This window comes from Artemia sp. Qi Xiang Cuo, chromosome 7 (assembly GCF_049724085.1).
Source record: "Artemia sp. Qi Xiang Cuo chromosome 7, ASM4972408v1, whole genome shotgun sequence".
Classification (NCBI taxonomy): Eukaryota; Metazoa; Arthropoda; class Branchiopoda; order Anostraca; family Artemiidae; genus Artemia; species Artemia sp. Qi Xiang Cuo.
The window spans coordinates 38,916,520-38,938,537 of record NC_142800.1 but is presented as its reverse complement, the minus strand read 5'-3'; the positions used below and the strand labels follow the sequence as shown (position 1 = coordinate 38,938,537).

The 22,018-nt window shown below is 35.3% G+C and overlaps 1 protein-coding gene across 2 annotated transcripts in view; it reads right to left on the bottom strand.

The window, feature by feature from the left end:
• Snap25 (Synaptosomal-associated protein 25kDa) overlaps positions 1-14,117 on the bottom strand; it is a 145,318-nt gene extending 131,201 nt beyond the window's left edge. For both annotated transcript variants that reach the window (XM_089092265.1, XM_089092264.1), the window contains exon 1: positions 14,031-14,117. The gene's annotated coding sequence lies outside the window, so the exon portion shown is untranslated. The remainder of the gene's footprint in view (positions 1-14,030) is intronic.
• Between the last annotated feature and the right edge of the window lie 7,901 nt (positions 14,118-22,018).

Below are 22,018 nucleotides of genomic sequence, written 5' to 3'. Positions count from 1 at the left end.
CTCGAAATTTCAGCTCAATCCGATCACTCCTTCCCTGTTTTCAAAAAACCAAATATAGCCACTTAAAATTCATCATCTCTTTTTTTTTTCTTAGCCACGCCTACAGGCCACAGTTAGCAACGGATCCGGTTGAATGAGGACTCATTCGAAGCAGAATTCGACCTGTTAGGGCCTTTTAATATTTTCAGACCGAAAAAATTATCCCCCGAATTTACATTTACGAAAAACCTCGTTTTCCTATATTAGCCCATGTTAATTTTTCCCACCACAACCTCCCTTTAACGTTGTCTGATCAGGCTGAAGGTGAGAAGATAAGGTTTTCTGGGACCTCGGAACGTATCCTTATAATTTCATCTCAATTTGATCACTTCTTCTTTGTTTTCCAAAAACCAAATTTCAAGTTTTTTGGGAATTTGCTTGCGTCGAAAATAGCTTCGATAAACTAAAAAACAATTACTATTGTATCTGTATAGTCCAGCGGTTGATACTTCAGACTGTCAGGCGGAAAACTCGGGTTCGATTCACCATCAGAGCGAATTTTTATATACTGAATTTAGACTTTGAAAAGAAACTCAGTTTTTTTTTAAATTATTTAAAAAAAATTACGTTTTCTAAAGAGTTAAAGAGGCTGAGTTACAAGGTCGACCCTTAAAACGTACAGGGATTAGGAGGCACAGTTGGGGGGCTGTTAAAGAGGCTGAGTCACAAGTTCGAACCTTAAAACGTACAGGGATTAGGAGGCACCCTGTACGACGTGATTTGAGTATTCAGGAATTAAAAGCCTTAACACAAGAATGTTCAAGAGCGGGGGGTTTGGGGAGCGGCAGCCCCCCAACTTTAACTCCTGACACGATCAGCTAACAGTTAGTCAAGCAATAATAAGTAATAAACTGTACAAAAACGTGCAGAAATTATTTGAAAAAAACTACGTTTTCTAAAGAGCTAAAGAGGCTGAGTTACAAGGTCGAACCTTAAAACGTACAGGGATGAGGAGGCACAGTTGGGGCTACCGCCCCCAAACCCTTCGCTTTCGCAGCCTTTAAATATAAAAATTTCTTTAAACTGAAAGTAAGGACCGACATTAAAACTTAAACGAACAGAAATTATTCCGTATATGAAAGAGGCTGTGCCCTCCTCAACGTCTCGCTCTTTACGCTAAAGTTTTTATTGTTTAAAAAAAGAGTTGTGAGAAAGTCAAACTTTAGCGTAAAGAGCGAGGCGTTGAGGAGGGCACAGCCTCTTTCATATACGGAATAATTTCTGTTCGTTTTAAGTTTTAATGTCGCTCCTTACTTTCAGTTTAAAGAAATTTTTTTATATTTAAAGACTGCGAAAGCGGGGTTGGGGGGCGGTAGCCCCCCAACTGTGCCTCCTAATCCCTGTACGTTTTAAGGTTCGACCTTGTAACTCAGCCTCTTTAGCTCTTTAGAAAACGTAGTTTTTTTCAAATAATAACAAATAGGACAGGGCCCAAAACAGTGCCTTGTGGGACTCTACTTGCAGTGTCACATGGTTTGGTAAAAAGTTTGTTTTCATTAGCAGTGATGAATCTGACCAGTCAAAAGATCCATGACCAGTTGATCCCTCCTGGATGGATACCTGTGATAGAAAGCTTCAATCTGAGATGGTTGTGAGGTACCTTATCAAAAGCCTTTGCAGGGTCAAATAAAATCAAGTCTATAGGAATTTCTGTATCCAGTTAATCTGTTGTGAGGTTACATGTCTTGATGAGCTGCAAGCATTCTAGTCTCTTGTTGTATGAAAAATATTGAGGGCTAGCTATACATTTCATGTCTCTAAACTCCTTCAATCTGACTAGCATTCTTCTTAAAAGAAAAGCATGTAAGACAAGTTCTGAAATTTAGAACAGGTTTGACTCTAGCCTAGCAGAGTCTTAGAAACACTTTATGGAAGCAACCAGTTACAGTCTGTTTGAGGTAGTGTGCAAGATGTAAGTTACCACACAGTAAGTTGTCAATGGGTAACTTACCTAATAATGGTAAGTTTTAGGTCAAACTTACTGGTAATTTTCATAAGTGGTAAGTTTAAGTTTTTGATGAACAAAATTGTTCTCAATTGAAAAAAAAAAACAATCCCTAAGAGAGCTGCCACTTCACAAAAATCTATTGTAAAAAAAAATTTATTCATAAGATTCAGTGCATGAGTCATACCCCTTTCAGCTTATGCTGATATCGCTCTTTCAGACTACCTCTTTGTCATTTCCTGTCTTAGTAAAAAAAGAGGATACGCGATAAGTCAGTCAGTCTGAATAAGTAATATGTTCATAGCAGAGGTGTATTTAATTTGGTGAGTTTTTGACTTGAATTTTTTTTACTGGCTATAGAATAAATAATCAATAAATTATTTATCCAGCTATAATGCAGGTAGTAAAGCCTATTAATAAAATATATTCCTGTCCTACCAATCTATGCGCTTCATGAAACAGTCATGGGAACCTTTAGAGTTCATGTCAACCAATAGAAGGTGTGATATAAATGAGGGTACTCAGGATATCAGAAAAGTGCTTTTCGATGACGTGAAACGGGATCAATTAACAGCCTGTCTGAAATTCCTGAAGCCAATTTCACTTGGATGCCACTTCTTTGAAGCAGAGGAAGTTTTTGCTTTGTGTGTCATCCCATACTTCAATTTGCTACAGCAGCATTTCTAGGAGACTATAAAGTTTTTGCCAGTCTCAAAGGCCAAGGAAAGAAAAATTCACAAGTACCAAAAAAAAGGAGGATATTTGCATATGATCCCACCCTGGCTGAAGCTACTCTACTTGATCTGCTTTTTGGTGCAAACTCACTGACACAGGATGAGTTTACAGATACAGCAAGTTGAATCAATGAGCTTGCTAAATTTTCCAACCAATTTTGGAAGGATGGTAATTGATTTAACAAAAGATCTGAAGCTGACTCTGTTGGGGTCTTGAACCCAAAACTCTGTAGCTACATATCCAGAAGTAGCCTATTGTCCAAATCATTATCCTTTGAGACTGCAAAAGCTGTTGAATTGGCAGCTTGTTGGTAGGCTGTTTTTTTTTACAAAGTTGGTGCTTACAGGAGTGGATGTAAAAATCTCAACAATTTGTGTCATGGTAGCCTCCTGCAACATAGTCTGGTCAGATTATGGACTAGTACAGACCCACCATAGAAACCAAATCAAGGATGAAACAGTGAACAAAGTTCTAAGCAAAAAAAGTCAGTCACTCAATAGCAAAAAAAGAGCATTGCTACGCAGCTTCAAAAAATGCCTGGAAACTGACTTGAAAGGCTGGAAGGAGTGTTCAGAATGCAATCATGTCTTTCTATCAATTGTTCACTGCGACGTGATAGTGGAGATGGTCTGATGGAAGATGATCTGCCAGACATAACAATTGAAGATGAACCAGATGAGGAGGAGGAGCAGCAGCTGCAGCAGCTCTAGCTTATGTCTTATTGTCTCTTATAAAGAATTATCTGAAGCCTAAAGTGCAATTTTTTATAATTTATTCCCCAATGTAAACAAAATAGGAAATAAACAAATAAAATTATGCAAAAATAATATTTTTTCTTATCAAATTGTCAGAGAAGAGAGAATATTTTCTTTTAAATTCCTGAGTGTTCAAAACTTACCACTTATGTGGCAACTTACCAAAGTTAGCAGTAACGAATTTAGTAAGAGTAAGTTTCGAAACTTACCAGTAAATCTTGCACACTAGTTTGAGGAGAATGGGAGTTTAGTTTGCTTTTGAAATCACTTATTGCCACTGGTTATAGAACTTTAGTTGCCTATTAATCAGTTCTCATATATCTCTTTCTTAAGGACCTGTCTATAGTACTGAGTTTAACACTCATTTAGGATTGAATATGGTATATTGGTAAGATAGATTGTTGTTACCAAAGTGAAGGAAATTACACTTTAATATGTTAAATTCAAGCACCAATCCTGTACCTATGTTTGGATGTTTTTAAAGGTCACTCATCAGACTGTTGATTTGCAGGCCTAAATAGCTTGGAGTTGTCAGCACAGAGGGATGTCATTTTCTGTTTTGTTCACCATATCATGCATATGAAAAATGGGGTAGGGTCCAAAATAGTCTCTTGGGAACTCTGCTTGCAACAACACATGGTTTGGAGAAAACCTTACTGTCATTAGCAGATAAGACTCAAACCATCTGAGTCTGACCAGTCAGAAAATCCATGGACTAGTCAACCACACCTGTATTGATACCTGCTGTGGAAAGTTTTAATCTGAGATAGTTGTGTGGTAACTTATCAAAAGCATTTGCAAGGTCAAATAAAATTAGGTCTATGTGGGAATTCGTTTATCCAGTTAATCTCTTATGAAGTTGTATATGTTTAGGATATTGTGGTACAAAAAAAAGAATGTCAATAAAACAGAATCAGCAAAGTTCTGTATAGTCCCAAGACTATATTTTATCCCATTCAATGGGGGGGGGGGGGGGATACAATGCAATCTTGATGCTAGAGGTTATCACACTTACTGACATAGGGACAAGGTGAAAATAAAATCAATTCCTTACTGGTCAATATATACAAATTGCATAACTGACATAGGGACAAGATGGACATACTATATGATTCTTACTCTTTCTAATTAGCCTATACTAATCAATTAACTTACAAATAATTTTCCCATTTGATGGTCCCATATATAGCTCTAATAATGCATTTCTTCATTACATGAATGTACTGGTACCATTAGGGGGGACAGGGTTTTTTTTACAAGTGAATTGATTATTATATTTTGAAAGAGCATAAAAGAAAGAGTCAATTAGTATATTCACTTTGTCGCTATATCAGTTATTAAATTTTATATATACTGACCTTACAATTTAATAATTTTTTTACATATAATAACATGCATTTGTTTGCTGATGATGCCAAACTTTTTGGCATTGCTAACCCACATAAAATCCAACAAGATCTAGACAGGTTACAGAATTGGACTCAAGAGTGGCTTCTCCAATTCAATACAAGCAAATGCTGTACTTTGCACCTTGGACCTAATAGCCCAATGGTTACCTATTTAATTTTAAATCCAATCACTAATACAAAGGACCACCTAGTGAAAAGAGAAGAAGAAAGGGACCTTGGTGTGACTGTTGATGAGGGGTTGAGGTTCCACAGCCACATCCAGAATGTTGTCTCCAAAGCAAACTCCATCCTTGGCCTATTAAATAGGACCGTCAGTAGCAGAGAGGCAACAATATTTATAAAACTTTAAAAGGCTCTTGTTAGACCCGATCTTGGTTTTGGCATGTGCCTGGCTGGTCCTTCTTACTGGCAAGATGTTAGGCTCATCAAAAATGTCCAAAGGCAAGCAACAAAGTGCATGAAAAGCCTAAAGTTGGCTTCATTTTCGTGAACGTCTCAAGCAGCTCAAGCTACCTACCCTTGTCTACAGACACATGCATAGTGATATGATGCTGAATTATAACCTCCAAAAGGAAAACTCCACCATCTTCAAGGGCAACCACAGTACCAGCTATCATCTTGCACAAGGACATTCAAAGAAGCTACCAAAATTAAGCTCCAGATCAAGAATCTGTCAAGTTTATTTTGCAAAAACAGTAATTAGCCAGTGGAATGGATTGAGGGACTCTACTGTCAGCACTCCTTCCATCCAGTCTTTCAAACATCAACTTGACAAGGAGTGGGAGAAGAAGCAGTGGAGGTTCAACTGGGAGTCATCAAATAAAGAGCACTACTGGTCTAGAGGACCTTAACGCTCTCAAATGGATTAAGGTGATTAAGGTAAGGTGATAATCATTTCACATGTAAATGCACCTTCCTATCTTATGGTCTTACATATTCACTTACTTAACTTATGCCTATTGCCAGGGGCTTAGAATAGACAACAATGAGACTAGGTGCCTCCAGGTTGACCTATCACTTGCAGGGCTTGCAGCTTCTTCCACTGGGGTGTAGGCTTGGGTGAGGAGTTTGTTGGCTTTGACTTTCTAATAAGTGTGGGGGGGGCTCAGGGATCTTTCCACTGGTGCAGGTTGGGGTCAAAGTCAAACATAACCCATGTTGACAGGCCAATATTTACCAATTGGCCCAGGTCTAGGGGCACGCAATGCCAGGCGGTGCCAAACAATATTTATTTATTTATTAATACAAAAATACAGCAAGGTTTATCAAGCTTGTTGCACTATCACTGAGCAATTTTTTTTCACTGCAAAAACTGGACTGATGTGATTTATCATCAAAGTGCCAAGTGCACTTTGCTGCTGCGCTGCGTATTCACAGAAAAGTGATTTTAAAACAACACAGGAATTTTGTAGCCACTTACAAACTGTCAGATGTCTCCCAAGAATGGTAGCTGAGAGCTTGGTCTCACCTCTCTCTTGCATTACTTTTGGGTCATCACTCATCAATTGCCTTCTGTTCTGGGCTTCCACTATCCTTAAATTTTTGGGGATTACCATCTCTGTGTCTTCCCCCCAAAAAAAATTGCTTCCCCAAATCTAAAAAATTTCCCTGAAAATCACCCAACCATATTGTCACCCCTAGTGACTATCCATCTGTAGCAAATATTAATTTACTTGCCATAATTTTTCACTACTCTCTTATTTGTTAATTTTTGTATCTTGTGTTACTATGCATAAAACCAGACAGATACAACTGAAATATAGACCTTTCTTCACATGTTAATAAAAGTATTGTCTTCATGACATGAGATGAAATCATTTCAAAAGCACCATTCCAAATACTATAAAAAAAATTTGTAATTTGTGACAAAGAACTTCATTTGAAGTTGAGCAAAACATACTTAGGTTCAATTGGATTTTGAATAGAAAGAGAATTGTTTGACAGCTGGATTGTGAGTTTAAATGTTATTTCCCTTTGCTATGTTTGATTTTGGAGATACTGTATTAATATTTCATACATAATAATTGAACATAAGATAGATTAAAGGAATTGATCTTTTTGCCCCATGTAATATTTTAAACTGCAGTTCAGGATCTTTTCACAGTCTTGCAAAGCTGTTATATAGGTGAAGGAAATTTTATGGAAAATATATTCTGCTCAAATTGGGGATAGCCTAGTAAATTTGTTTAAATATCTAGGCCTACCTTTAAAACTTCAAATTCTTGAACAATTAGTAACCCTGAATGAAGGCTAATCATGAGATAAAAACAATAAAATTTAAAAAAAATGTGGTAGAATTAAATTTCTTCTTCAGAACACTCCCTAAGTACAATCTTCTCACTGCAAAAACTGTATATTAAAGATGGGAAGACCTCCCGAGAATGACGAGTTTCAAGAGGAAGAACTTGTGAAAAGCTTGGTGACATGTGGACAGATGGGCTATCCCATGACAGCTTTTGACTTGAGGTATTTTGTGAAAAATCAACTAGATTGCCAAGGGAGATCATCTGGCAGATTCAAGGACAATATTCCTGGCATACAGTGGGCAAAAAAATTTCTAGAAAGAGACAGTGGCAAACTGTCAGAGAGAATGGCCTCAAACATAAAAAGAGCTAGAGCAAAAGTGAGTCATGCTATGGTTAGGGATTTTTTTTTTAGGAATATGCTAAAGACACAGAAGGAATTGCTCCTCAAAATATCATAAACTATGATGAGACAAATCTGACTGATGAGCTTTTGAAGATTACTTCAAAAAGATTATTTTGCCCTACTGTTGTTGGCTATCTGGGAAAAAAGTACTGATTGCTGACAATCTCTCATCCCACTGTCCCCAGAAGTAGTCAGATTATTTGAGGAAAACAACATTCTTCTCAAGTTCCTTGTACCAAATGCGTCATCTGAAGAATCAGATTCCAAGTGCTCAATGCCAGTAGACAAACCCGTCAATCTCCCACCTAACACACAGTCACGTTCTGCCAAAGAGAAGAAACCACCTAATCCTAGAAAAAAGAAAACTGGTGTGTGTGGTCAGAAAATCAGCCAAGCAAGCTTGGTGCAAATCAGAAACCAAGTTATAAAGACAAGTACTTCAAGCAAAGAAAGTGATGACAACCTAGTGACCTATTTTAACACAGATCACAGCACCAGTGCTGAACTTGAGGATTAAAATTTGCAAGGCCCAAGTTCTTCTGACTCGGGCACAGAACCAGAAGTTGACACAGAAGAACCAGAAAGAGATGCCAAATTGACTGTTGGATCCTGGGTTATAGTGAGCTTCCAGGACCCCAGTGACACTTGGAAGAACAAAAGCCAGAAGCTTTACATTGGGAGAGTAAATGAAGTGGAGCATGGGAAAGTCACAGCCGAATTTGTAAGGAAGACCACCTTGCCTTACTTTGCATTCCCGGCAGAGGAGGACAAGGCCACATTCAGAAAGTCTGAGATTACAAAATTTCTCCAGCCTCGAGAGTTGACTCATAGAGGGGCTCTGAAGTTCCAAGATATTGGAAGTTTTCCAATTAACTAGATCAGTGCCTAAGATAATTTATGTGATTCAAAGTGCATAAGATACCATAATTTATGTGATTCACTGCATTTAACTGATTTTTTTTAAGTTGTTTTGGAAGAAACTTGAAGTTGTTTTGGAAGAACCTTGTGGTCTAAAAGTGAACCTTGTGGTCTATGAACAATAGTGCCATATTGCTCCTGTAAATGAAAATAAACCTTTTTTTTAAAACATAATTGAGTGTCCCTTGATAATTTAAAAAGCAAAAACAAGGTCTAACAATGTGATTCAAGTTACTGTCCCTAGATTGAAAACAACTAAAGAAAAACAACTAAAAAAATTGATATGATGAAAAAATTGCAGATTCTGCTCTAGTTTTTCTCTCATTGAGATGTATCCAATGGCATAAGTTTCATTGTTCTATGATGAACAGTTGACGAGAAATTAACAAAAAACACAAAAAAAAGTGTCCCTTGTATGGTGGTTTTATAGTATTGGATTTGTATAAGGTTGGGGAACTAGGAGATTAAAACAGAAGTGACTCCAAAAGTATGATTCATAAAAAAATTATATTATAGCCTAAAGCAAAAATTTGGTTATTAGGCCCATGTTGTTTTCATACTATTTTCAGACTTATTTCTCATAAACTATTGGTTAATAATGTCAAATAATGCTATTTTGAAGAAAAAGTTAATCAGGGACTATATAATAATTATGAGGTAGCCAAAAAAAAAAATAAATAAAGCATAGTAGGGAAGTACCATGGAAAAAATGTATGTTGGTCCATGGTGGGCTGCCTGCCAATAGGTTTTGACCCTTAATAAGGGCAATACAAATTGTAATTTGTGACTGAACAGCCCCTTTCCAGTTTTATACAATTTTTTTTCTGTACTATTTGGTTTGTGTAAAAAAAAATTAGTTCTTCATAGTAATAAATGATAAGTAGATAGCAAACAATTTTGCCATGAGATTACACATTAATGAGATAATTACAGTTTTCCAAATCAAAAGCTAGAAAAAATACATTTTAGTTTTAAGTTTTAATTATATTTCAGTTATGATATCTATTTACAATTACCAAAAAAAAATTATTACCTTTGATAAAGGTGATTAAAATTAGTAAATAATGGTTCAAGTGAAATATCAATATTTACAGCAGTCATCCCCACCCTCAGATACACAGTTACCATGAATCACTGAGTGCTTTGCTTGTATACAAATGGTCCACATTGACTTTTATCTTGTAATGTGTGTATGGTGCAGCATGGCTTAGATTATTATCTTTGTGTTATTATATTGTAGTGTGTCTGTGAATCTAAGATGAGCCATAAATCAAAACCTAGTGGTGCAGAGTTTGAAAGCACATTTCTAAAATAACGTTGTTTTTTTCACACACTAATGAGTGTGTAATTGTGAAAGACAATACAAAAAACAGTGAAAAATTACCATAGGTTTCTTCTGCCTCTTCTGAATTTGAGGAAGTTGCTAGTGAACCTAATCCAGCACAGGCTTTTATTGAAAATCAACCCTGAGAGAAAATAAATTCAGAAAGTGGGAGAACTCAAGTTGTTTTCAGTCTGGATCCAGCTTTGTGGAATGTTAGTGAACAACTGCAAGATTATGAATGCACAAAAGGGGTGATACAAAATAAGAACTTAGAATAAAACAAGCTAAAAGACAATATTCAGACAAAGTTCCTTTTCTGTCCAAGAGCTTGATTTTCAAAAAAAAACTTCAAAATGGGGAAACAGAGAACACAACATGGCTGGTTTATTCACCATTGAAAGGATGTTTGTTTTGTGTTCCATATGTGTTGCTTGCACAGTAGTCTGATATGACGGCATATTTTATATTGGATCAATGACAGAAAAATGCTAATCATCAAGTGTTAGAACATAAGAGCAGCTTTAAATCATAAAGACAACTTAGAACAATTAAAACTTGGGGGTCATGTGAAAGGATGTATTGATGTTCAAATAAGTGAGGAACTTGGACAAGAAGTCCACTATTGGAGGAAGGTACTCAAGAGGGTAGTGGTGGCAGTTAAATATTTAAGTTTTTAAGGTCTGGCATTATGTGGAATACATGAACACTTAGAAAGACTTGACAGTGGATATTTCCTGGGACTGTTACAATTTCTGGCCAAATTCAACCCTTTTGTGACAAAATATTTAAAGCAATGTTGTGACAAGTGTTCAGGAACAACATCTTATCTATCTAAAACAACATAAGAAGAACTTGTTACTCTTATAGAGACAAAGTAAAAAAAAAACAAGTTTAAAAGAAATAACTGAAGCTAAATAGTTTGACATAGTATTAGATTCCTCACCAGACATTTCACCTGTGGACCAACTGACATTTGTACTCAGGTATGTGGCCAATGATGGACTGTCAATTGAAATGTTTGTTAGTTTTGTACCAAATGTTTGACATAAGATGAAGAAATTGTCAATATAGTCCTGGGACTATTAACAAAAATTTAATTTGGATGTTTCTGATAGCAGATGCCAATAATACAAAAATACTTTAAACATGGTATGTCTGGAGTGTATGCTGGTGGTCAGCATTGTATCAATGAAGTTGGCCCTCTGGCAGAGTATGTACCATGTTCAGTGCATTCTCTAAATTTAATAGGGTTTTGTGCAGCAGAATTATGTACAGAGGCCATTTCATTTTTGGATTACTGCAAGAACTTTTTAATTTCTTCAGTGCCTCAACACAAAGATGGGCTATTCTAAAAAAAACTGTGCATTACAGTTGCAAAATCTATCCAAGACTTGATGGTTTGTTTGTCATGATGCCTGTCAAGTTGTTAATGAAAACAGAGAAGGCATTTTCGAAATCTTAAATGAAATTGCTAATAGCACTGCTGAGAGACCATCAACCAGAAATGAAGCCAGTGCATTGAAAGAAAAGTTGGGTTCCCTTGAGACTACTTTCATGGCAACTTTATGGGGTACCATACTGGAACAGTTTCACAAGCTGAACATAAAACTGCAGCATGAAACCACACAATAGGGCAGATTATTATGTATTATAACACTGTTTGTGGTTTTCTCCAAGAAGTGAGATAAAATTTTGGAGGGCTAGAAAGTGCACAGCAAGAGGAAAATGTAACCAGGATTGTTTAGCAGACTCCCAGCACAAAAGTACAATACCCACACAGTTTGGTGAATATGGGGGACATAGCAGCAGTGTTTATTTACAGGATATAAAAATTTTCATGTGAACCCTTTCAACTTTATATTAGATACATTATATGCCAAATACAAAAGAATGGAAAATATGTAATCTCAGCTTCATAGCAGGTTTATATTTTTTCAGGTTATTAAAAGATTAGAAGCATTAGAAATAACAAATCATGGAAGTGGAAGTGGGAGCATTAGAAATAAAAAATCATGGAAGTGAACTACTGAGTTTTTATCCTGACAACATTGAGCCTATGATTGTAGATGAATGATTACATTTGAAACCCTTCTTGTTACAAAATACAGACAAAGGAAAAAAACATGACTCAAACTGACATTAGCAAGCTTTTGCATCATTTTGATGCAGTTGACATCTATCCAAATATTGACACAATCTTCAGAATAATTTTAAGTGTGCCTGCCATAAACTGCACAGGAGAAATATCCTTCACAACCCCTTCATTGGGTGAAGAACTACTTAAGATCTTCAATCAGCAAGACAGATTGACATCATTATCACTGCTTTACTATTGGGAAAAGGCTGACTCAAAAGATGCCAAACAATGACATCATAGACACCTTTGCACAAAAAAAAATAAGCAAGGAGGAAGGCTTTATCAATTGGCTTTGAGAACAAATAGTCCTACTTACAAAATAATGTATATTGTATACATAAATTTATGTGTTGCTATCTACCAATGGATGAAACCTATTTCTAATACCTTGTTGGTTTATTTGATTTACTTAATTTGCACAAATACTTGATTCTCAAATTATGGTAAATATTTAACAAATCATATTATTGAATTACAACTAAAGTGAATATACCACTTGATGCCATTTTTTATACTCTTTACAAATATAATAATCATTTTTGTTGGAAATGAATTTTAGCCCCCACCCCCTATATATACCAATTCAGGGTATATATTTGCAAATTAGGGGGTGGGGGTAATTTTACTTCTTATGTAAATGAGAGGTAAGTTTAAACTTCCCCCTAACCCTTTTAAGGTGAAAAAAAACACCTGTAACGTGTATATATATATGGGTGGGGGCTAAAATTAATTTACAAAATAAATTATTATTATAATTTTAAATGACATAAAAAAAGGCATCAATTAGTATATTCATTTTAGTTGTAAGTCAATAAGATTTGGTAAATATTTACCCAAATTATTATAATAAGTGATGTTATTTTGTAATAAATAAGAATTGTCATCATAAAAATTATTTTCTCAAAGAAAACTTACCTATCCTCCTATGGTATGACTACAGAGCAGCAAAAACACTTGAGCCTAGGGGTGCCAAAGATTTAAATACAGCCCTGTGTGCTAAGGAATCATGTGCCATACTAAGGAGGTGGGTGACCTAGCAAACAGTGCACTGGGCAAGCTGCATCAAGAAAGGAATTAGCAAAGTATATGACAAGAGGGTCTGGTTGGTAACAAAGTTAGTCTAGTGAAGACCCTCAATTCCTTGAAGGTTTGGTCTGAGTGACATCAATGGTGTTGAGGACAGGTTTTGCAACTGGTCACATCTCTGCTCTAGTATACACAGTACCAAGGTGCTGACTAAAGTTGTAAATAAAAATTTTAGTGTGATGGCTTATATTTAGTTTTTTTTTTTGCCAAATGCTATTCAGCCTCTTGACAACTGCTGATGCTTGACTATTCAAGAAGTGAGCTCTTTAGAGATTGAAACACTCTTAATAGTGTGGATCCCAGGTAGGATTCAGCATAAATTAAGTCTTTAACCAGATCTATTCAGTTGCTCCCAATATTGACTTCCTTTACAGTAGTGATGTGCACACTGAATGGACCTAACTTAGGTTTTCTGCCACTTGATCTGTACACTAACTTTTTAGACTTCCTCTAAAAGCACATGGAGAGCTTTGATGACTTTTAAAATGGGGTCTGTACCCAAGACAATGTTATCTAAAATGGTTTAAAATTGTCTAAAATGGTTTAAAATTGTCTAAAATGGTTTAAATTGTCTAAAATGATTTAAGATAGGCATATTCTAAAATGGTTTATGAATGCCAACAATAATGGAAATAAACACAACAACAGTTTACAGTACATCAGAAATGAAGTTATAGGGGAACAACCAAACTAGAGTTTCTCAAAGTAGAGACACACAGGTACACAGAGAGAAGGTGACAAAATGCTGCATATGCTATGCTAGCTTAGGCTGCTATAAAGTATGGATTCTGTTGTTTAAGCATTTGTTTTTACTTTTGTGCAACCCCATATCCTAGGGCTATACATAGGACTATCAGAGGAAAAGCCAAGTGAAATGATTATTATATAGGCTATGAAAAAAGCACTAAGTAGGACCAGAACATTCACCTTGTCTGTATGTTAGTAATGGAACCTTGTATTTATATAGCCTCAAACGCCCGTACCAAGGTTAAATCTTATCACCTAAGCAAAAAATTACTTTTTGAAAACTTACTCGGGCAATTTGTTAATTTTGTCTTCTTCAAAGAATGAGGAAAATGACAAATAGTCCAAATGAATATCTTCTGTTTCATCTACTTGCAATTAATTAAAATGGCAGAAGACAAGGTTGCCGCTTGACAGTAATGCAAGGGATTTTTACTCTAAATGACTGTACATTGACATTAGCTATTCTATAATACTTAAGACACGGCAAATGTAAAATCAACAATTGAATATCGGCTACTATCAATGTCCCACTCAGAAACAAGTTTGCATTCTTAAGAACCATATTAATCAGCGTGATAAATCCAATTAGCCAAAATGTACTCACAGGAATCTAACATATGAGGATTGGGTGGCTCTTTAGGCTAGACTTCTATTTGGAGTTTTTATGGTACTTATTAAGAATCCAGAAAATATGCGAAGAACTACATCTAGAATATAATGAAATCCTAATGAAAAACAGTTTTCCGCTGCCTTTTGAGGTATTGCTCAATCCGGGAAAAATGTTTAAACTTTAGTTTTTTGGGGTTGAAGCGGCAAAAACAGGTACCTAGGTTCGGTTAGGTTACGGATTCAATATATACTATGCTTTAACCCCCCCCCCCCGCCTCCCTAATGTGCAAATATATAGCCCAGATTTATTTCTAAACTATTATATTTTCATCCTATTTTGTATTATTTCATTAGAATTAACAAAGCTTCACTTCTCGCGTGTTTTCTGGATTCTTAATAAGTACCGTTTTTATACTCCACTTTCGGTAAATCTATAGCTGACAAAATAACTTAGCTGGGATTGAAGCAAATACATCAATTGATGCCATTTTTATGCTCTTTCATAATTCATTCTCAGCATTTATAAAACCTAAAAAATTTCAAAACAGCTCATAGTAACCAAAAGTATAAAATGTGCTTCTACAAAAACTATCTTGTGAAAAAAAAATGAAATTTGAATTTTATTCGGAAATATTAATTATTTTTTTATATTAGTTTTAATAGTAAATTGTTATGATGAGAATAAATTTGTAGACATTTTAAAAAGAACAGAAGCCCTTCTTTTTAAAAATTCTTGCAAATTTCTTTTGAAAACTCATCTGTCACACATTGACGGTAAAACTCTGTTGCTTTGAAGTCGATTGGTATAAATCCCAGAGTTAATTGAAAGCACGGGATGGGATATTCTTAAAAATGTGGAAGTTTGATTTTACCCTACTTAAAGGTTTCCTCTGTTTCACGTGCCTTTAAATTTTTATTGATTTCATTTTCTTTGGATTTACAGTTAAATTGAGTTAGTCTTGTTGCTAGTATGGGTTTGGCGAAAAATGATAGATTTCAAGGCTTGTTACCCATTTTATGAGCTTAAATCCGTGTTATTCTTAACTCTTTTTTTACACTTTGATTTTTCCTTGGTCTAAGATACATTCCCTGCAAGTATCAAGCCAACCTGACTGAAAATTGACTTTTGTGCGTTTTAGACCCAGACACCCACCACAAACACTTTTAAACTATCAGTATAAAAAGTGGTGTCGTTGAGAGGAGGCAAGGGGAAGTAGTTGCCCCCCTAACAATGTGGGGGGAAAATATTAAGTAAGTTTAAACTGTTGGTCGTTTTAAGTTTTAACCTTGTTGTTTGTTTTGACCAGATGATTTTTTTTATTAATCATCTTTGTTCTTAATATAAAATAAAATGAAAACCAGGGGTCCATTGCACTTACTAATAAATTTTACATTAGTATATATAAATATTACGCCTTCAAAGCCTTGTCATTGAGTAAATAGGTGATTCTAGTTAATGGTAAATTACGAAAAATGTACTAGACTTCCTGTTTCACCGCGTTTGCTCAGGCCAAATTGTTTCCCTTGATAGGTAAGGGTCTTTTACTTCCTAAAATCTAATGGTTCAATATAAAATTTTCTTGTTTTAAAACTTTCAAAAATGGATTTGAACACACCCTCTACAACTAAAAATTGGACAGAAATGGAATGACTGAAAAACAAGAACTCATTGAAAACAAAAAGTTTTTTTCATTGAAAATCATGAAAAGAAATCAACCAAAAAGAAAATAAGACTTGATACTTTTTATAATAATATTCATATTGTAGCTAGAAAGGTGAAATAGGTTTTAGTTTAGTCATAGAAGTTAGTAGGGAGAAGGAACAGCTCCAAGAATAATTTAATTGTTTTAATTTTTTACTTTCAATATACAAATTAAAACTCCAATATAAGTCCAAATTCTCTTATTTGTAACTGATATGCCTAGTGACCATTGGTAACGTCCTATTTCTTGCGATTTGGATTCAGATACTAGCCCATAAATGCAGAACTGTCTCTATGTACAATACGTGCTGACTTCTCGCAATTTTCGCTTTTCTAAATATTTGTTTTAACCAGCTCCAAGAAAAGAATTGACATGAATGTGCAAAGGATTTTGTTATTATTAGTCGTATTTCACATAATGCCAGTGCTACTTGTGTCTCATTTATCCCTGCATCAGCAACCTGTACAAAGTGCCTGCTGCAAGTAGGATATGAACCTGAACAATATATATATATATATTTTTCTTCCAGTTTAGAACTTTTATGCTCACAAATAAGCGGTACCAATCCACACGCTCTATCTGTTGTTATCAGTTTTAATATTCAGCACTAGGAAACCGAGCTTCATTTGGTGAAAGTAATTTTAGACATGAAAAATATTTGGTGCCCCCCCCCCTTCGGGAATGTATAACTTCCTTACCGTGATTTACACAATAGCAAACTTTTGTGTAATTTTTCTAGATTTCGTTTTTTAACAAAGATACAAAGGGAGAGGTTATTTGCAAACTCGCGGCGTCAATTTTTCCCGTCCGATTGGCATCCTTGGTAAGTTTTAATTAATGTAAGGTTTCTACCACAATGCTGTCAAGAATTGTTCAGATTTTATGGATATTCTTAATCAAACAAGGCTCTAGAAGTAAGTCAACAATTTACACATTTTTTTTCGATTACTTTGAAATAGCATTACTGTCGCTATTTCAAATATAAGGAAAATTTCAAGGGGGATTCTCCATAGAAGAGAATTTCTGCAGGGGTAGGGGGAAATTTGTCTGCCGAGATTTTTCACTGGACAACACCTTTTTTTGTTATTTTTTAGTTTTAAGAAATGAAAAAACAACCCGAAGCGCACTTTTTGGGTGCCATGTGTTTTTTTATGATTGCCTTGTATATTCAAATTTATAAAGAGTGATTAAATATAAAAATTAGTTTATAAATGAGCCCATAATTAACTCTTTATGGTGTCCAAATTTCTGGCCTAGCCTTTCCATTCCAAATATGTCTCCCAAATTGCGCTTTTAGTGGACCTTGTGGCACTTTATGATAGTCGTATTGAGTCTAGGCATATAAAAAAAACAAAAAACAATAAGATACAAGAATTATTTTTATGAGTCCTTAAACAGCTCTGTTTTAAGGGTCGGCACCGTTTCTGTTTTTGGCTAAAATAGAAACGGTAAAAAACGGCAATTAAAAAATGGAACAGATACACATTCTAACAAAAGCAAGGAAAAATAACGGAATTGCGTTTCTTTTTTCCATTTTTTTTTTACAGAAAACAGAAACGGCCCGTTTTTTATTTTTAACGGCCGTTTTAACAGATATTTCCGTTTTTCCGTTTTTAGGCTTATGAGACTAAAAGAGCGTTGACGAATATTGATTAATAAAAACAAATCAAATATAAAAGACCCAACATTCAAAATGGCCACATAAATCAAAACTTATCACTTAGAAACATTCGAAGTTCAAGTGACTTTACAGTCATTCGTGAGCACTGCTTTCGAGTAAAGTACCCAGCAATACTAAATGCACTCTCACTTGGTATTGAAGTTGCAGGCACTGCGAGATTCATACACGCAATTTCATTTAACTCTGGGTAAGTGTAGAGATAGTCAGTCAAAAATTATAGCAGATCAGAATAATTTTTTCCTGATCTACGTCTCTCACTCAAGAACACTGGAACTCTCTCTTCATATGCCCTAATAATATTTGCTGCTTCGCGGGCAGTGGTTCTATTGTTAGCATTTTGATTTGAAGGGTTCATCCGAAGCCTAGTCTTGCCGAGAAACTTAGCAAACAAGCTGTCTTCTTGATGTGGAGTCGGTGATGTATTTTCATTAATCTTTATCTTGATAGGAGTGACGTCAATTGGGAAAGATGCAGAGTTCAATTGAAATCGAAGGGGTTCTTCTGTATTTCTCTTCTCGGATATGAACTGCTGAAGAATTGAAGAGACGGACTGACGAGCAGAATCTCTGTCTATATCGTTCATTTTTTTCGTAAATTGCATTGTAAATAAAACAGCTCTTGTTAAGAGTTGCATACCAAACCTAGGACTATTAAAAATATCTCCTGGGTTGGACAGCTAATAATTCCTTCCGGCCATTGACTGACTCAGGAATGACACTATTATATGGCGTCTCACAAGATACCTGAAGTCCTTTAATCATCAGCACTATTTGCTTGCCGAAATAAAATTATACCCACTAGTTATCACCGCTGCCTGTTAGAACGGGCGAAGAACCTCAATGACAGCTTCCACAACGGATCACTCATCAAACAGTTCGTGGTAACGAACTGTAAGTAAGGAGCGCCTCAATAGTAACCGAAACTCTAAGAAACGGAATTTTGATACCAATAGATACATCAGAAGAATCAAATTTTTATGCTGATTTCAAATATATAAGTTTCATCAAGTTTAGTTAACCCATCAAAAGTTACGCGAGAAAAGTTACCTGAGAAAATTCACCTAATTTTCAAAAAAAGGGGAAACAACCCCTAAAAGTCATAGAACTTTAATGAAAATCACACCATCAGATTCAGTGTAACAGAGAACCCTACTATAGAGGTTTCAAGCTCCTATCTGAAAAAATGTGGAATTTTGTATTATTTGCCAGAAGAAAGATCACTGATGCGTGTTTATTTGTTTGTTTTTTTGTTTTTTTTTTATTTTCCCAGAGGTGATCATATCGATTCAGTAGTCTTAGAATACCTGGAGATGGCTCATTCTAACGGAAATTAAAAGTTCTACTGCCCTTTTTAAGTGATCAAAAAAATTGGAGGGCCACTTGGCCCCCTCCCACGCTCATTATTTTCCTGAAGTCACCCAATCAAAATTTTTAGATAGCCATTTTGTTCAGCATAGTTGAAAATCTAATTAATATGTCTTTAAGGATGACTTAATCCCCCACTGGTCCCGGGGGAAGGGCTGCAAGTTATAAACTTTGCCCATTGTTTACATATAGTACTGGTTATTGGGAAGTATACAGGCGTTTTCAGGAGGAATTTTTTGTAGTGGGGGTTCGGGTTCAGAGGAGAAGTTACGGGGGAGGATCTTTCCATGCAGGATATTTCTTTGGGGAAAGGGACATTTCTATGAAAAAAAAAACCGATCAGATATTAAATAAAAAAACAAGTTTTTTTCAACTGAAAGTAAGAAGCAACATTAAAACTTAAAACGAACAGAAATTATTACGTATATGAGGGGGTTCGCCCCCTAGTCAATACCTCGCGCTTTACACTAAAGTTCTTCAGTATTTTCAAAAGACCTTTCTATACTATTTAACCGGCTTTTCCGAATCAAGAATTCATGATTCGAACAAAATTCTAATTTTCGTGTAAAGAGTAAGGTATTAAGTAGGGAGTAAACTCCGTAATATACGTAATAAAAACATACGAATATAGAAATTCGTTACGTAAGTTAATTCGTAAGTTACGTCAGAACAAAATTTAGAAAAAGCCAATTAGCCAAAAAAAGAAAATTAATATGCTAATTACGTTTTAATTATTCATGTACGGTGAGCCAAAATCAAAGATGCATTAATTCAAAAACGTTCAGAAATTAACTAAAAAAACAAGTTTTTTTAATTGAAAGTAAGAAGCGACATTAAACCTAAAACGAACAGAAATTATTCTGTATATGAAAGGGGCTGTCCCCTCCTCAACGCCTCGCTCTTTACGCTAAAGTTTGACTCTGTCTCACAACTTTATTTTTAAAAACAATAATAAACTTTAGCGTAAATAGCGAGGCGTTGAGGGGGGGACAGCCCCTTTCATACACGGAATAATTTCTGTTCGTTTTAAGTTTTGATGTCGCTCCTTACTTTCAGTAAAAAAAAACTTGTATTTTTTAGTTAATTGTTGTTAAGTCCCAGATCTCTGATTTTAGAGTCACGAAGGCTTCGGTTGAAGAAATTGTGCAGTGGTTCTTTATGGGTACAATACATTTCTATCGTAATAAGGGTGCTGTTCCATCTAACATTGATGTCCTTTGTGATGAATAGACTAAGATTATATGTCTCTATACATGGCAAGTTTCAAAATCCAATAAAAGTCGCAAGAATGCGATATGATTCTATTCGCAACCAAAACACGGAAAATGAAAAAAAACGGGTATAAGAAAAACAGAAACGACAAAAACGATAATAAAAAAAACCGGAACAGACACAAAAACGGTAATAAAAAACGGCTACCTTTTTCCTGTTTTTTCCGTTTTCTAAAAAAAAAAAAAAATCAGAGCAGAAAATGGAGAAAACGGCGGAAGAAAAACAGAAACAGAAACGGAAACGGAAACGGTGCCAACCCCTACTCTGTATGATGTTCCAGTTCCTCAATAGCCACGAAGAAAAAATATAGGGTATATCACAGCTGCCCATGTAAAAACATTGATATTTTCTTGTTGTTCTTGTTATTCATATTTTCTTGAAAAAGATTTCAACAATGGTAATTTAAAGGGCGTACGTTTTGATTCGCTAAGACGTCATTTTGAAATCACATTGCAGCTGAATGGCGCGATGCACGGGCTGTTGGAATAGTGCATAATTCAACCACGATATTTTGTCTCCTATGATGGCCGTGGGAGCTGAAGGAAGTGCATGGGGAACATGCACTTTACTATTAACGGTAAAGCATGCAAAGAAACCGTATTAAACTCACCGTAACCCACCTGAAAGTGTTTACCGTCTGAAAGTGTCCACCGTCTGCACCAACTCATTCCTGATAGCCTTAGTAAAAGCTGAGTCCACTACTTAATATATATTTGTTTCATGCGTGTGCATCAAACAAACACATTTAACTGAGTAACGTCTTTGCTAAATAGTAACTTTTCATTGTTATAGCTTGAAGAACAATGCATTATTGAATACTCAGGGAAAGAACAGGCCATCTTTACTTTTTTAACCGTTTGGTAAATTCCCCCCCCCCCCATCATCGGGTGGAAGAGCGCACACGTTGTCCCAGGATCGGGAAGGCGGGGCTGTTACTTATTAAATACATTTAGCCCGAAAACCATTTAATGCTTTTTTGTTTACATTATGCAAGTTTTTTCTGTAGTTTAGTTTGGATAAGTGAACTTATCACAATGGTTTAACATGGTCCGTACGAATGCAATTTCATTTCTGAGTCAGGAGTGATTACAAAGATTACATTTAAACTCTGCTAACAGTTTCTGAAACAGACATATAAGTTTTAAGGTAACAACTGCACACAAAATAACGAGAAATATGAATTTTATCGATAATTTTAATTTTTTATGAGGGCTTAGCACACGAAGATATTTAGCCCAAAAGATAATTCAAAACTTTTCTGTTTAAATTGTGTATGTTCTGTGTGATTTAGGTTTGACTAAGTGAATTGATCATAGTGGTTTCAACATTGTCTGTATGAATGCAATTTAATTTGTGAGTCAGGAGCGACACAGAATTGCTCTTTGAGAGGCACATCAGCATCTTAGAAAATTTGAAAATGACTCCATTTTAGCTCTCCTTGCAGTCTATGAAATAGGTATAAAAATTTTAAGGTAATAACGGCAGACAAAATAATATTAAATATAAATTTTATCGAAAATTTATATTTTGATGAGGCCTTTGCACACAAAGAGTTTGCTTACGTCAGCACAGGGTACAGTACCCTTTTTAGCTGAGGACATTTTGATATAAAACATGGAGAATAACGTGGAGATCTTAAGTGAAA